Consider the following 15,450-nt stretch of genomic DNA (forward strand, 5'->3'; position numbering starts at 1 on the left):
GAATACAAACCCTACCTTCCCAGTTTCTGTCAGCCTCAATCAGCAGAAGAGAATGACCCTGCTATTATTTAAATCTACCCTCATTTCTATTAGATCTGTATTCAGGAAGGTGATGTCATCCTGCAAACCTTCCTTCCCTTGAGGAGTGAGCAACACCTCCCAAGGCTCTGTGGCTCTGCTAAACATACTTCCCCAAGAGCTGCTGCCTGGTGACAGCAGGGTGAAGACTAGTTAGTGTCTTGGAAGGTGAGTCTCCAGACTCAGGCACAGTGCTGAGAGAAAGATGGGAAAGAGGGGGAGGGGACAATTTCTTCACCACGGTGTGCAAACACTGGCAGATTCCATATATGATTCTCAGTGCTTGAGCCACAAACATTAGAGCAAGAAGAACGTGAGAAAAAGTGGCCAAGTGTACAACACAAATCTTATTGAGCAGAAGGAGCAAAAGCCATAGGTCTCCAGTGGAAAAGGCTTTTTTATTTCAGATTATTATTTTCATTGTTGATGTGGTCGTTAAAGCCTGCTCTTTCTATTTGCTCCACTTAATTTCTACCTGCGAGAGCTGTGTGTGGAGATTTTAGCTAAACCTGACACAATGCAAGAATAACTAGAGTCCGTGCTTCCCCAGGACCACACAGGAATGACGCACGCAGTACTATCCCTGCTGTGTGCAACATCCTCTGCAAGGCTCTCTCGGCTCTCGCGGAAATGAGCAAGATGCTCTTTGTGAAGTTCATGCTGATTATGCCAAATGTGGCTACAGGAAATCTCACTCCCTTCCATCATTCTGTGCATAATCTCTGGTGGATAAGAAGGAGAAGGCTGCAAATGGCCTAACACACACAGCCGCTCTAATTCCAGGCAGTGAAGTGTTTGACAGGGCCCTTTGGAGAAATTACACGCCGAAATATGTGACTTAGGCGTAAGCCAAAGCAGTTGAGGAAAGGACGGTTTGGCAGTTACTAATGGAAAAAGTTTCCAGAATGTAGCTACCTGGTCTCAGCTGTGGAGTGGTTGGCAAAGAGCGGCCCCCAAGGACTTCACTAGGCTGTGGTTGAAAGAAAACTAGCTGCTTATCCTGATAAAGATTACTGTAAGAGCTCTCCAACTTGTCAGGTTTCAAACCCAGGGCATCCAGTTACCTAATGTCTGTGATAATGGTGTGAGTGGACAGAGCTCTGTGGAAGAGTTGAGAGCTGTGGATCCCAACGTCAAGGCTCATGATTGGGTACCACCCTTGCCTTTTTCCATTTATTCATTCCACAAATGTTGCTTGTCAACTACTGTCTTGCAGACATCCTGCTAGGCATTGGAGATGAACCAGTGAGCCAGAGCAGAGGGAAGCAGCCCTCACAGAGCTGACAGGAATCGGCCATGGAGAAAACAAGTACCTTGTCATGTGCTCATCACCGTGATGGAGGATACACAGAGCAGGGTCAGGAGACACGGGGAAGTGACAGCCCGGTGAACTGAGTTACGGTGGCCTTCACTTGTGACAAGCACCGTGCTAAGCATTGCTAGATACTTTCTCAGTCTAGTCGTTGGTACGATAACACCCAGAGAAGTTAAATGATTAGCTGGATGTGGCTTAGGCAAGGCAGGAAGTACCAAATTCCTAAATTGAAGCTAGACTGACTGACCATCCTTCCAGTGAATAGCAAACTCAATTTGAAACAGCAACAGCTTCCCATATTGGAGATAGCTATGTGCAGGTATGACATGGGATGTTTTGCATTTACCAAAGAGATATCTACTGGAGCTCAAATAAAATCTCTCTCTCTCTCTCTCTCTCTCTCTCTCTCTCTCTCTCTCTCTCTCTCTGTGTCTCTCTCTCTGTCTCTCTCTGTCTGTCTGTCTGTCTCTCTCTCTCTGTCTCTCTCTCTCTCTCTCTCTCTCACACACACACACACACACACACACACACACACACCCCTTAGAGTGTTCTTTTGCTTCTGATAATGTACTTACTCTATTTGACATGTTACAAACCCTGGAAAATAAGACCCCTCTGTCCTGTTTCATTTCAGTTTGCACCAATAGGCATCAATGTCCCGATCCACTTCCCCACCTCCTCTCTACCACAGCTGCCCTCACCCACACCATTCTCCTGTACCAGCCTCCTACCATTTGCTAAATATGTCAATCAGCCATCAGCCTACTTGGGGGGGGGGGGGAGGAGGCTTCAATTTACTCTTCCCTCTGCCTAGAACACTTGCTCTCACGGACCCTTAAACCAGCCCTGTCATCTCCTTAAAGGGATACCTCTCCTGAGTGACAGAGAGAAAACAGCCCCTGGCCCGGGCTATCCCATCCTTTGCTGTCTCCCTCACATGGTTTCGTTTCTCTCTACAGCTCTTATCACCACCTGACACATTTCACATGTTTTTTATAAATTGTCTGCCTTTTCCTATTCAAAGCTGAGTTGTGTTTACCTCTGTCTCCCCAGCAACTAGGACAATGACTGGCAAATGATAGACATTCAATAAATAATTTTAAGTTAAATTATTAAATTATAAAGAATGCATCTTATTAAAAAGAACTGTGCACCTTGAAGAACCTTGCCAGTCTAACACAGAAAAAAAATGCACCATACAGCATAGGCTTCTATGCAAGGTTAATGCCATTTAATAGAATAAGAATTCCTTTGACACAGATAAAATAGGAAGCTATTTCTTGGGCTCTTGTCATCAGAGAGTCATTGCAAGGTAGGTGTCAGTATTGTTTAGGGACAGAAATCTTTAGCCCTAGCATGTTCCTGGGTGGTTTTTGAAAAGGCGTTGAGGGAAAAATAAAATTTGTTTATAGATGAAACACAGATGTATGGAGAATGATGAAGAAATCTAAGGTTACCTTTCTGGACTTGGTGAGCTTGAATAGCCTAGCAGACATCCACAGGAGGATACCAAAGGTTAAGGTAAAGCTTTGGCACTAGACTTTGGAGCCATCAGGATAAATGTGATGTTCAAGTCCTACAACACAATGAAAGCTTCTGATAGAGCCTCGATGTACAGATGTACACGTCCTGATTCCAAATGGCTTTGCCTGCATTGGTTTCAATGGCTTTAGTTTCTTCTGTTTCCGTCTTTATTTGATTTTTCTGGAATCCCGCTACCCGCTCTTGAGGTGTTTTATCTTACCAGAAGCTTGTGTGCTTCTAGCCTCACTTCGACCCTATCTCTGAACCTTCCAGATGAGACACTGGGCACAGCAGGGAAGAGACAATCCCTCTCTTCTGCCAGATCTGAATACATGATCACTGAGTTGGGAAGCAGAAGACACGGTAGTTTTGTATTGCTCAGTTTTAGGATAAGGTTTTTTTTCTACTCATAGATAGTTGCTTGTGCTTCTCTCTTGAGGCATGCTCTTTGGTTTTCTTGAGCCAATGTGTAAAAAAGCTGGCTGCTGTAAAGATTCCATATTAGTGAGCTCCTACGGAGAGACCACACAGCTCTTTTGAGAGGTGGCCAACTGCAGCTGCTCCGGCGTCCGTATGTTTTGATTCTGTCTAGTATTTACCGCCAGGCCTGGAAATGTGAAAGCCTTCAGATCATTCTGGTCTCCAGTCTCAAGCTGCCCAGCTGGCTTTGCTAAGCTTGGTGGGAGAACTACTGTTGTTTCAAACAAGAAAGTTTATATCACATACTTTGATGGGCAGCATTAGGTGACTGCAGCATCCGCAAGACACAAGAATTAGTGTGCACTACAATGGAAGAAGGGTGGAGAGGAGGTGAGACAATAGAAACAACGTGTGGAGTTGGTCAATAGTTGGTGGAGACGGACCGGGGAGTGGTATGAGGAAGGTGTGGACCTGTGGTGAGGATCACGTTGTTTTTCTAAAATGGGAGACATTAAAATATATTTGTGGAGTATTCAGAATGCTTCTTCAAAGAGGAGCCATTGATTTACGAGATCCATGAGTGCTGAGTAAAATGAGCAATGCCTTTCAGAAGTTGGAGCAGTAGTTGCGAGGCTGCCCTTTCCCTACACTAGCAGAAAAGAAAAGCATGACCATGGGTTTACAGATTTACTGGTGGGAAGATCATTTCCTTCTGCCTTTGTTTGCAGGGACAAAATCAGGTACTAGATGGCTTAATAGACAACAATTTCTCTTCCCCCAGTTTTGGAGACTAGGAATCCAAGATTAAGATATTAGCATGCCTGATGTCTGGTAAAGAACCCTCTTTGGGGTGTCTTCTTGTTTCATCCTCATTTGTCAGGGAGACAGGGAGAAATTTCTTCCTCCTCGCTTGGGGACTCGGGCTCCATTGAGTGAGACCCGTACTATATGACCTCCAGTAACTTTGATGGGTCTCAGGGAGTACTTTACTCAATGATCCAGTCTGCCAGCTTTTTATGTGACTTGTATTCAACATCATCTACTGTCTTAACTAAAGTAACAGGGCTTGGATGGATGGGCCAGTGGTTAGCAGTACTTACTGCAATGAAGACCCAAATTTGGTTCGGTATCCCAGGTTGGACGCTCTTAGCTGTTTGTAACTACAGTTTCAGGAGACTGATGCCCTCTTCTGGATTCTGCAGGATTGCGTTACATGCACACAAACACACCCTACACATGCACATCATTAAAACCAAAAGTAAAATCTTTAAACATAGTTTTAAAAATAAAAGGAAAGTGACAAGATCACTCTTTCAAACTTCTTCATCCTGCAAGCTCATCCAAAGACTATTAACTTTTCATAATCTTCCAAATTCGTCAATTATCCAACCTTTAGAATCTTGAGGTTGTCACTATCCAGCAAAACTTCATGTGATGATGAGAATCTAGATCTGTAACATACAATATGGAGGTCACCTAGTCCCATTTATTTATGAAGAACTCCAAATAGTAAAATTTTTATTTTACTAATTCTAATTGATATAAATGGTCAGTGAGTGCCCCATTAAGCAGCACAGCAAGATAAATCTGTTCAGTTTCTTGAATACTTGGAGGGGGCAGTGGCAGGATTGGAGGAAAGGTAGGGAGCTGGCGTAGTCATCTTTAAAAGCAGCAACGTAACAAACCCTGGACAGTGCTCAGTACATGATCTTTATGATCAAACTGTTGTTTGGTTGGCATAGAGAAAAGTTTTTTAACTAGATGGAATCAAGTTCAGAAATTTCTCATGGTGTCAAAATCAGAATTTTTTTTAAGTTAAAACTAGTAGAGACAGGCTGGAATAAATGATAAGGAAAGCCCTTGGTTGGTGGTCTTACTAGAACTGTGGATATTCTGGAGAAGTTTCCAGAGGTATAGAATAATCTGCCCTTCATGGTTTGGTGGAAGATTTGGGGGTGGGAGAGTGAAAAGGTAGAAGGGTTATCAAGGAGCCCTTGCAATTGCACAGGACATAGCCAGGGAGCAGACTACAAGCAAGGGGAAGTGTAAAGAAACCAAATCCACAATGGGCATTAACGACCAGAGATGAGCGAGCAACAGGAATTCAATAGAAACCCTCCTCTCTGTTTTGAACTTAGACTGAACCTCGGATGTCAACCTTTACTAGGAGCAAAAATAGACCTAAAAAGTCCTTTTAAAAATTCCTTTGCTTTCCCATCCACTATAAAAAAAAATGACTTCAGTGACTCTTCTCTTAGGAACCACTGTTAAACGTAGAAATGACTGAAAACCTATTGGAAGCCCCTGAAATGCAGCTGCAGTTTGCTTACATGAAGAATCTCTCTTTGTTTCTTGGTGTTTGACTTCAACTATGTTGCTGACCCGAGCCTGATCTCCGCCACCTCCTGTTTGCCCATATACCTTGATGACCTTTTGCAAGGACAAAGACTGCTCCTGCTGTGATGGAACTAGGGCCAGGGAGCTGACTCCAGATGTCCTTACTGAGGTTTCCTGCTGCTCTTATGTATCTTGTTTTGGATGGGTGGGAAGTCATGAATTTAAAAGCCTATTAACACACCTTTTCCGTGTTTGGGACATGACCTAAAATGTGATTGCTTTATTGAGATATCACACACTCATATCCACTTACTGGTGGGCTGTGTGACTTAGGATGTTTCTGAAAAACACCAATAGAATGACAAAGACTGATAATGACAAAGACCGAGTTGGCTACATGAATCTTCTCTGCTGGGACCAAGAGTTTTCTCAGGGAAGCTCTTCGCATGACCGACACTACAAGCTGTACCACATCAATGTGTTTAATGTTCTCTTCCCATTACACACACTAGATCAAAGTGAGGCACAAACTTGAGGTTAAAAGGCAGGGGTTTATACACCACCTGCCTGCTGCAACGCCATATGCCACAGAATGCACTGTATAATTTGATGTTGAGGAAGGGTGGGGCATTTGGAATGGCAGTAACATCTATCATGGATACTGCAAACTCCACAGTCCTTTTTAGGAGAATATTTTCTCACAAATGGAATTAATCGTTTACCTCAGTTGGTTGGCTCTCATTCCTCCTCCTCATCCTAATGCCATTGTTTGGAATCTTCCTTCCTTAGTAACAAGAGAAGATTGAGTCCCAAGGCAGCCAGAAGCCTCAGTGTTTAGTGCCCTTGATGAGCCATGAAGGTACCATGCTGAGGGAACCTGTCACGGAAAGCCTGGGAAACACTTTTCTGTAACAATGACCACCATGGAAAATGGGTGAGCCACTGTGGCTGTTAGTGACCACGACTGCAGAAGACAGAACAGACTTCCAGACTGCAAAACATTTATAAACTTGTTTACTCACTGTTGTCTATAAAATTCTTGGTCTAAGTGTGGTCCATTCACTGTGACATCATCTCTCAAATCCCCACCCCTCTCAGACCTCTCTTAAGGTGGAATGAGTATATTATTTGCTCTCCTTCCTTTAATTCATTTCTCTATTTGAGTGTTTTTAAGTAGTTCACACACTTATTCATTTATTTCTCTAACAAGTATGGACCATGCTTTAAGTATTGACTGCACCAGGCATTACTCTAAGCTCTTATGGAGACCCTCAGTGAACAAAACAGAAAACTGTCTCTATTTTCTGGTGGAGAAAAAGAACCATGAATTAGGCCATTGAGCAAATAAAAATATCAATACAATGTTTTTCAAAGCTATAGAAAGATGAAGGCTGGGTACTGTCATATATATATATATATGTGTGTGTGTGTGTGTGTGTGTGTATACATATTTATATGTGTGTATGTATACATATACATACATACATATATATATATATATATATATATATATATATATATATATATATGGTGGCTGGTGAAGTTCTCCTGAGTTTGGGTCCTTGGAAGGCAATACCAAATAAAGTAAAGAACAAAGAAAATGTCAGAAAAGTTCTTCAAGATTATACAAGATCTCTCCAAGAACCAGAACAACGTGTCTAGAGCAGAAGAAGATGGGGAGCAGGGAGCACAGAGAGTGCTTATGTTAGGGAGTAGCTGGGAGTCATTACTGGGAACTTTGTAGACTTGGAAGCCATTGGGAATTTTGAATAGGGAAGCTCATGACTTTGAGTCTATGGTGAGGGCATGAGCCATACTCTGGCATAGGATGTGACTTATGACCTCTTTCCTAGTGAACCAACTTCTGTTCTCTTAGGCTGAACGCTAATAATAGTTCATGTGCTTTATCTTGGCTTGTGGTGTCTGAGGCTTCCAGGAATTCAAACTTTTTTCCTGGATCTCACATATCTCCTGGTATTACCTCAGAACTCACTGTTCCTGGTTCTTTCTGCTAACTCGTGTTCATTTCCTACCCCCAATATGTTAATATTAATATGAAAATCTGGCCGGCCTCTCTCTCTCTCTCTCTCTCTCTCTCTCTCTCTCTCTCTCTCTCTCTCTGTCTCTCTCTCTCTCGCTGTGTGTGTGTGTGTATGTGTGTGTGTTTCACTGCACACATATTAATTGCACCCACGCTGCATGTAAGGTCTGAATCAGGAATAAGGTACATACACTTGTCAACTTAAATTGATCTGGCAATTCAAGAATTTACAGTGCAATGCAGGTCCCCACTTGTTTCACACATGCAGGCTTTATTCCTTATAAATTCTCAATCTCCTAGATAAGAGTAATTTAATAGACTTAGTATTAATTCATTGAGAAGTTACGCAGTGAAAAGCTACTGCACATTCAACAACATGCCATGCTTTCCTTTGTATTAGTGCAATGACTTCTGCATAGCATTCTGACATAACAGTAAACGCACAGCTAACACCCATCATCCATTCTATTGTGCGAGAGGGAGGTAGAAAACGTACAAGCCTCTCACAGTAACTCCCCACTTAGGTTGCGTTAGTTGTTTTTTGTTTTGTTTTGTTTTTTTTTTTTTTTTTTTTTTTTTTTGGTGCCGTGACTGATTACCTGACAGGAAGCCACCTAAAACAGGAATGGCGGTGTCTGAGTTACAGTTGAAAGAGCAATGCGGTCCGTTATGGTGCAGAAGGCATAGTGAGTGGCAAGGACGGCAGCTGGTTGTGTTTTGTCCATAGTCAGGAAGCAGAGAACAGATGGGAAGAGAGGCCTGGGCTGCAAAACCTGGAGGCCTGCCCCTAGAGACTCACTTCTTTCAGGAACATTTCACCCCCTAAAGGCTCACATCCTTCCCAAACAGCACCACCACCTGGGCACCAACTGGTCAAATGCATGCGCCTGTGGGGCCATATCAGACTCAAACCGCAGATGTCTTATAGTCCATTCGGTGTTGTTAGATTAGAATATCAGGGTGTGATTTATAAGGAAAATGAATGCATGTCTCACAGGCCTGGTTGTTCAAGAGCAGGGCGCCAACATCCAACAAAGGCCTTCATGCTATGCCACCAATGCAGACGGAAAGAAAAGGAGAGAGAAAAAGAGAGGCCCCATTTGCTTTCATAAGAAGCCCATTTCTGTAATAATTACTCATTTCCATAACAGCAACATCAATCAGATAAGAGGTGATTACCTCTTATCAGGCTCCACTTCCCAACAGTGTGACATAGGGTTTGTGTCACAGACCTTTGAATGCTGAGAGATACAACCAGACTGACGCACCATGCTACACCCATGCGTCTGAGGAGGCCAGGCTGGACCAGAACACAGTTTAACCCTAAACGCTTTGCTCTGACAATAAGGAAAGAGCTATAGGATAGAAATAAGTTTAGAACTTGAATAACAAAGTCTCAGACTTGAATTTGAAGAATGTCCTACAATAAATGCACACTTCCAGTAAGGGTCAGTGTGATAAGAAGCTAGGAGTGACTGGGCTCTTGAATGAGTTCCAGCAATCACCGGAAAGAATGCCTACATAACTCAAAGGTCCCTGTGAAAAAATGCAAGTGCATAGCCCCTCATTCAGAAATGTATTAGGACGTTCAAGACATGAGAGGAAACCACTAAGCCAAGCGCAAGCCCTGCATGACCTGGGAAAGCAGCCTTGCCATAGGCCAAGACACACTTGCAGAGAGCCGGCATTTCCATTAGCACAGTGCAATGCATTGTCATCCTGCAGCCTCAAGCCGCAATGGTGGCGTCTACAATGCACCGCAGATTCTTCTTTACGTCAATCTCACATTTAACCTCTATTGCTGTTGCTCCCATTCTGCAGATTGTAAAGGGAACCCCAGATGTACTCACTAGTAGAAGATTGTAAAGACTATGCAGCTAGTAAGAAAAGAGAGCCAGGATCCAGATGCCATGGCCTTTGACTTCTGAATGCAGAACCTTAACTCCTACTGTGGCTCTGCTTCTCTAATGTTTGTCTTGTTTTGAGGATTAAATGAGAATATGTAGGCCGAGCGTTATTTCAAATTGCATATATTGAGTCCCTTCTGTGTGCCAGGCGCTGTGCTAAAAATTATATTAAGTACTGTAATGGTGAAGGCTGCTATATGGATATATGTTTCATTAGCACTGAGGAGGTAAAGAAAGGCAGATACTTGGTTACTCCTCCAAGATCTAGTAAGTGAGTTACTGAGCACAGATTTGGGCTGAAGGGTTAAGTAAAAGATGCAGAAAAATGTGTACAAGCCAAACATGATGTTGCAAGCCTGAAATTCCAGCACTTGAGAGGTATAAGGAAGAGGATCACAAGGTCAAGGCTGCACAGGGTTGTGCAGGGAATTCATCTCAATGACAGAATGGGGAGGGACCCTGGCTATTGTACAGATATAAGTTGTATATTTATTATGTGGTAAGAATGTTTTGTGGTCCTTTTGGGTGAATTGTAAAGGCATTTTGTTGAAAATGTTTCTTTTATAATGGAAAGAGAATAAAAAATTATAGTCAGAAGACATAAAAGCAGGCTCTTAAGTGATATTTACATTTTATGGAAAAGGTAGGAGCCGTTATCTTTTCTGAATCTGCAATCTGAGTCTTTACTTTTTTATGATTTTGAGAATCGATTCCCTGGCAGGATATAAACAAGGAGGCCTCTTCCCCACCACGCACCAAGGTTTCCTCCATTGTCTTGCTAATTAAAACTTGTCAACAGGGCGATCTTTAATCTTCCTTGGTTACCAACTGCCCTCCCTGTGCTGTAGGAAAGTAACAGGCTGTGCACTGACTCCCTCGCCAAGGGAAAGCATGAAGTGAAAGAGGCTTGGCTACAGAGACGGAAGTCACAGGTGACAGCTAGTTCCTTGTGAAAACTTACAACATAAATTGTTCCCATCTCCTTCCAAGAAGTGAGAGCTACATGGCTTACCAAGACATGGAGCAAACAACAAATCCCATGGTCGCTTTCGCTTTTATTTCCATTAGAGAGCAACGATAAGCTGCTGAACATTCACTCTTACAGATAATAGGATTGCCCCCTGCTAACACCAGGAACAGATGAAGTTGCTCTTTATGCCACTACGTGAAGCTCTGAAAGAAACCCATCAAAATGATTATGTGCATTCAGCAAGGGTGGTGGAAAACCTCTTGATTTTCTATGGGTCTAGCAGAGAGGAATCCACTGATCAGCATCTAGAAATGCAGTGATGGAGAAGCAGGTTGATAATACTCTCCATTACCTGGTGAGTATCACAGAAGCATAAAAACCGTGTTACAAGTCGAACAGAGAAATCCTTTTACCATGGCTTTGAGCTAGAAAAACAGGGCTACGAGCTGCTTCATGCTGCAGCTAAGGGATCTGTAATGAGGGTGAGGATAGGGAGGGGCTTGGCTGTTGTCTAGAGGATTGCTGAGTTCATTCCCTGGCAGGAACACAACCAAGAAAGACAGAACACCACGCCATGGAGAAAAGAAAATAACAACTTCACACATTTGTGATAGGAGAAGCCTAAGGCTGGAAGTTCACCAAGCAGACTCTGGCTTGAGTATTTTATAGGGCCATTGCATCCTCCCTTTCCCCACAGTGACCATCTGGGTCCCCACCCCTGTGCCTTTCTGCTGTTTCTTCTCACTGGGCCTTCTGCCGCAAGCCACCATCTCAGTGAGCCTGCTTTAGTCTTCCCTGCCTGACTATGTTCCTCTACTAACCTTACCTTAGATCCAATGACTTATGAAATTTTCTTAATTTTTGCAATTTTTTCGTCTAATTAGGACCTTATTTAATATTTTCATATCAGACCCCACCCATGCTCAAAATCACTCGTAATGTTAATTTTGCCTGTCTTCCTCATGATTCAACTGATAACACAAGGGCTCTCGTACTGTGAACTTTAACCCTCACAGTGTCTATACCCAGCCTCCACATGGTCCATTCAATTTATCCACGGAAAAGTCGAATCTGCCATTCCTTCCCTGAATCTGACCTGGGGTTAGTCAACTGCTTTGGCGAACAGGATTTGGTAGAAATGCCATTCTGAGGCATTCAAGGGGAGTTCAGAGGAAGCCTTACATCTCTTGCCCAGATTTCTGGGAATAGCCTTGGAGTTCTGAGATACCACGCAAAATTCCAACTACCATGTAACAACAAAGTACACTGCCTTCAGGGACTCCGGTGACTGGCATCCCAGCTGACACATGACCAGACATGGGCTCCCATGTTAGTGTTTGCAGAATCTCCTGCCTACTATGGGATTACGGCTGAATGAGTTTTGGTGCCCACAGAATATAGGAGTCTTAGAAAGATTATGTTGCCCATGTTCAAGATTGTGAACAATAATAAAATGGTGATTTAAGTTAGTAAGTTTTGGAGTAAAATATCCCAAAACAGTGAAAAGAGGAGCAGCGACCAATTAGATCTTTGAGAAAATTTTGGTTTCATTCTACAATTATAAAACCCATCGGAAATTATGCGACATGTAATTGATTCCATATTTTCAGATGAGAAAAGCAGGATCCAAAGAGCCAAGTAGGATTTCATCACTCCCTTGCATTTTTCTTTTCTCACTTTAATCTGGACTGGCTTCCAAATAAATTAGAAAGGTTATTAAGTTTTATTCATGCCCATCAATAATGCAAGTATAACTGGACTATCTGGGGAAAAAATGAAGTGGAAAAGTTTTACCTGTTTGATCATCTGCCCCCACTGCCTGATGATCAATGGGTTGTTGGTGAATAGAGAACGGATGGATGGATGGGTTAAATATCTTCTCCTTCACTAAATGCAGATTTTTGCATAAAGATGGCTTGCTGTGATAATTAATCTTGATTTTCAACTTGATTGTATTGAGAATTACCTAAAAGATAGTAAAGGATCGGGAGAAAATCAGGTGGTGAAACCTCTGATGTAAGGAATGGGCTGTCTCCTTGATGTGCCTCATGGCATCAAGAATGGCGGTGTTGGGGGGCAGTGAAAGAGGTGGGCCTTGTTGGAAGAAGCAGGCTGTTGAGGATGTGTCCTTTTGGGATGTCTCTTCTAATACAGAACAGTCAACATGCGTGAGCTGCCTTGCTCCATCAAGTCTGCTATTCAGTGATGGACTGAAACCTCTGAAATCCTGAACCAAAGCAAACGGTTCCTCCTTCTATGTTGTTCTCAGACCAAGGTCTCAGCCTTGCAGAAGCAACTAATGCATATGTGTTTTGCTTCAGTTCTTTATTTTCATAATTAATTCACCTCAGTCACAGCCTTTTCACACATGATTCCCAGGGGACTGGCTAGAACACCAGATCTGTGTCTTCTGCGTGACTCCATGACATGGCTTTCTGGAGGCCAAATGGCCTGCCCCTGCCAGGATCCAAACTCTTAAAGAGAAAGTGCTTTTTCCTAAGTGGCTGAACCTCTCTGAAATCTGTATCATGTTTGCTTCCTCAGTGGTACCTCTTGCTGGATACCCTGCTAGTCCGGAGTGATCCAAATAAACATTTTTTTCTCAGGGAGTATACTCATTTTTCATTCTTGGTTTGTACCACTTTTGAATCTAATCATTTGCTTGGAAGAGTCAAAGGTTACTGGATGGGGGAGGGCATCCTGATGAGAGCTCAAACAGTACCATGTCTCTGGATGCACCTTCAATCTAGAGGCCACCTTCCTACTAGAAGCACAAACCACTCTGAGCTTTATTTCTTCACAGCACTCAGGCCTTAGGAAATTGATGAACATATAGAAAGAACACCAACTGGGGGATGTAGCTTAGTTGGTAGAGAGCTCGAAGAGTCGAGAGAGAGAGAGAAGAGAGCAGTAGAGAAGAGAGAGGGAGCGAGAGTTATCCCTACTCCATCCACTCCCTCCCCTCCCTCCCTCCTCTCTCTCTCTCTCTCTCTCTCTCTCTCTCTCTCTCTCTCTCTCTCTCCTTCCTCTCTCTCTCTCACACACACACACACACACTCATAGACTCTCTCTCACACACACACACAGACACTCTCTCTCACACACACACACACACAGACTCTCTCATACACACACACACACACACACACACACACACACACACACTGGCACAAAATTTGTTAGTTACTAAGCTAAGAAGGCCTTTCTCTCAAGTCATCATCAATGTTCACACCCATCTAGGCCACAATGCATAGCACACAGGTTTTTTTGGTTGGACCTCATTGGCTGGGGTATCTCTCTGAAGAAAAAGCCTCTTGACCTTTTGACCTCTTGAGCCCCTGGGACGACAGGGACGCTGCAGCTGTTGCCTTTTCTGGGCTCTTCCCCAGGAAGCATAGCTCTGAAAACCTGCTGTGAAGAGCCAGGGAGCTCTTATCCAAGGATGGGATTGCGGCTTCTCAGGGAGACAGGCTCTGGACCCCATCTCTCAGGGAAATGACTGAACCGCAGCCAAACCACAAAAGTCAACTACTAAAATAGCTTCAGACAAGTCCTAAAAATAAATAAATAAATAATGTGATGAAAGGGATATTGGAGTCCTTAGAGCCCAGCCCCCAACCCCAAGAGTGTTCCACTGCCAACGGAAGGCCTAGGATAGCACAGCTGGGAGGTCAGGGCAGGCTCAACAACTGAACCCAGGTAGGACCTCAGCCAAATAAACACCAGATACAGAGGCCAGCCAATGAGGACGGCTCTTCATATATCTGATGAGTATCTACTGAGACCAGGAGTCAGTACCATGTTCTATGCCAGCGTACTTGGTTCCTGGCCTCATGGAATTTACAGTCTTATGAAGAAAACGATCCCATGAGCAGTTGTATTTATAATTATGATAAGAATAGGAATATTATGTGATCATTTATGAAAAGAGGAATTAGTTTAGTCAGGGAATTTAGATGAGACAGCTTAGCATAAGAGATTTTTGAGTTAAGTTCTTAGGAAAGCTGATTACCGGTCACCTTGGCAGTAAATAAAATTGGAAGCATTCTGGCAGGACAAACTGCACATGCAATGACCTCAGAGAGAAGATGGTGTGCGAGAGGGTTGGGAGATGACTAAGAACTGAGAGGTAGAGGGGAGACTGTAGTCTTGAAACCACTTTCACAAGTCAAGTCTTCGGGACTCCAAGATGGGAAGATACTATAGAAAACACAATCAGATTGTTCTTTGAAAAGATCGGGTGACTTGCACACTGGCATCAACTGCTACTTCACCCAGGGGAGCAGCTAGGACCAGTTATTCATAGGGAATTCTAGCCCAATGCTTGAATTATGGGCATCAGCTCCTGTCCACAATGAATCTCACAGGACTCCTTGAGTCCTACTGTCATCCATATCTCCTGGTACTTCCTGTACAGTCTGCATTTCTGAATTCTTACCAAGGCCTTTCTAATTCCAAAGTCTTTGCTCTGGCTTCTGGCCTTCAAGTGAAACCCAGCTGGTCCTTGAGGATAGAGCATTAAGCTGCATCCCGTTTTTACTTCCAGCCTCATGAATTACCAGTCCAGGAAGATGAAATCTTCCTTACAGCCCAACGATACTTTTAGTTGCTTGTTCCCAGCCCTCTTGGAAAATTTCCCATTCTTTCCAAATTGAAAATGATCTTTATTCAGCACAAATGTATAAGGTAGTTCTTCCAAGAGAATGTCGAGCTAAGAGGAAGATCCAGCATAGTGAATCCTGAGGAAGGGAGAAGAGATCTGGAGGCTGGGGACAGCTCACCAGGAGAAGATGGGGAATGTTGATGAAATAAACTGCTTGTATTTCCTAAGGCTCACCACACAGGATGAGTATAAGCT

This window comes from Arvicola amphibius, chromosome 8 (assembly GCF_903992535.2).
Source record: "Arvicola amphibius chromosome 8, mArvAmp1.2, whole genome shotgun sequence".
NCBI classification, from domain to species: Eukaryota; Metazoa; Chordata; class Mammalia; order Rodentia; family Cricetidae; genus Arvicola; species Arvicola amphibius.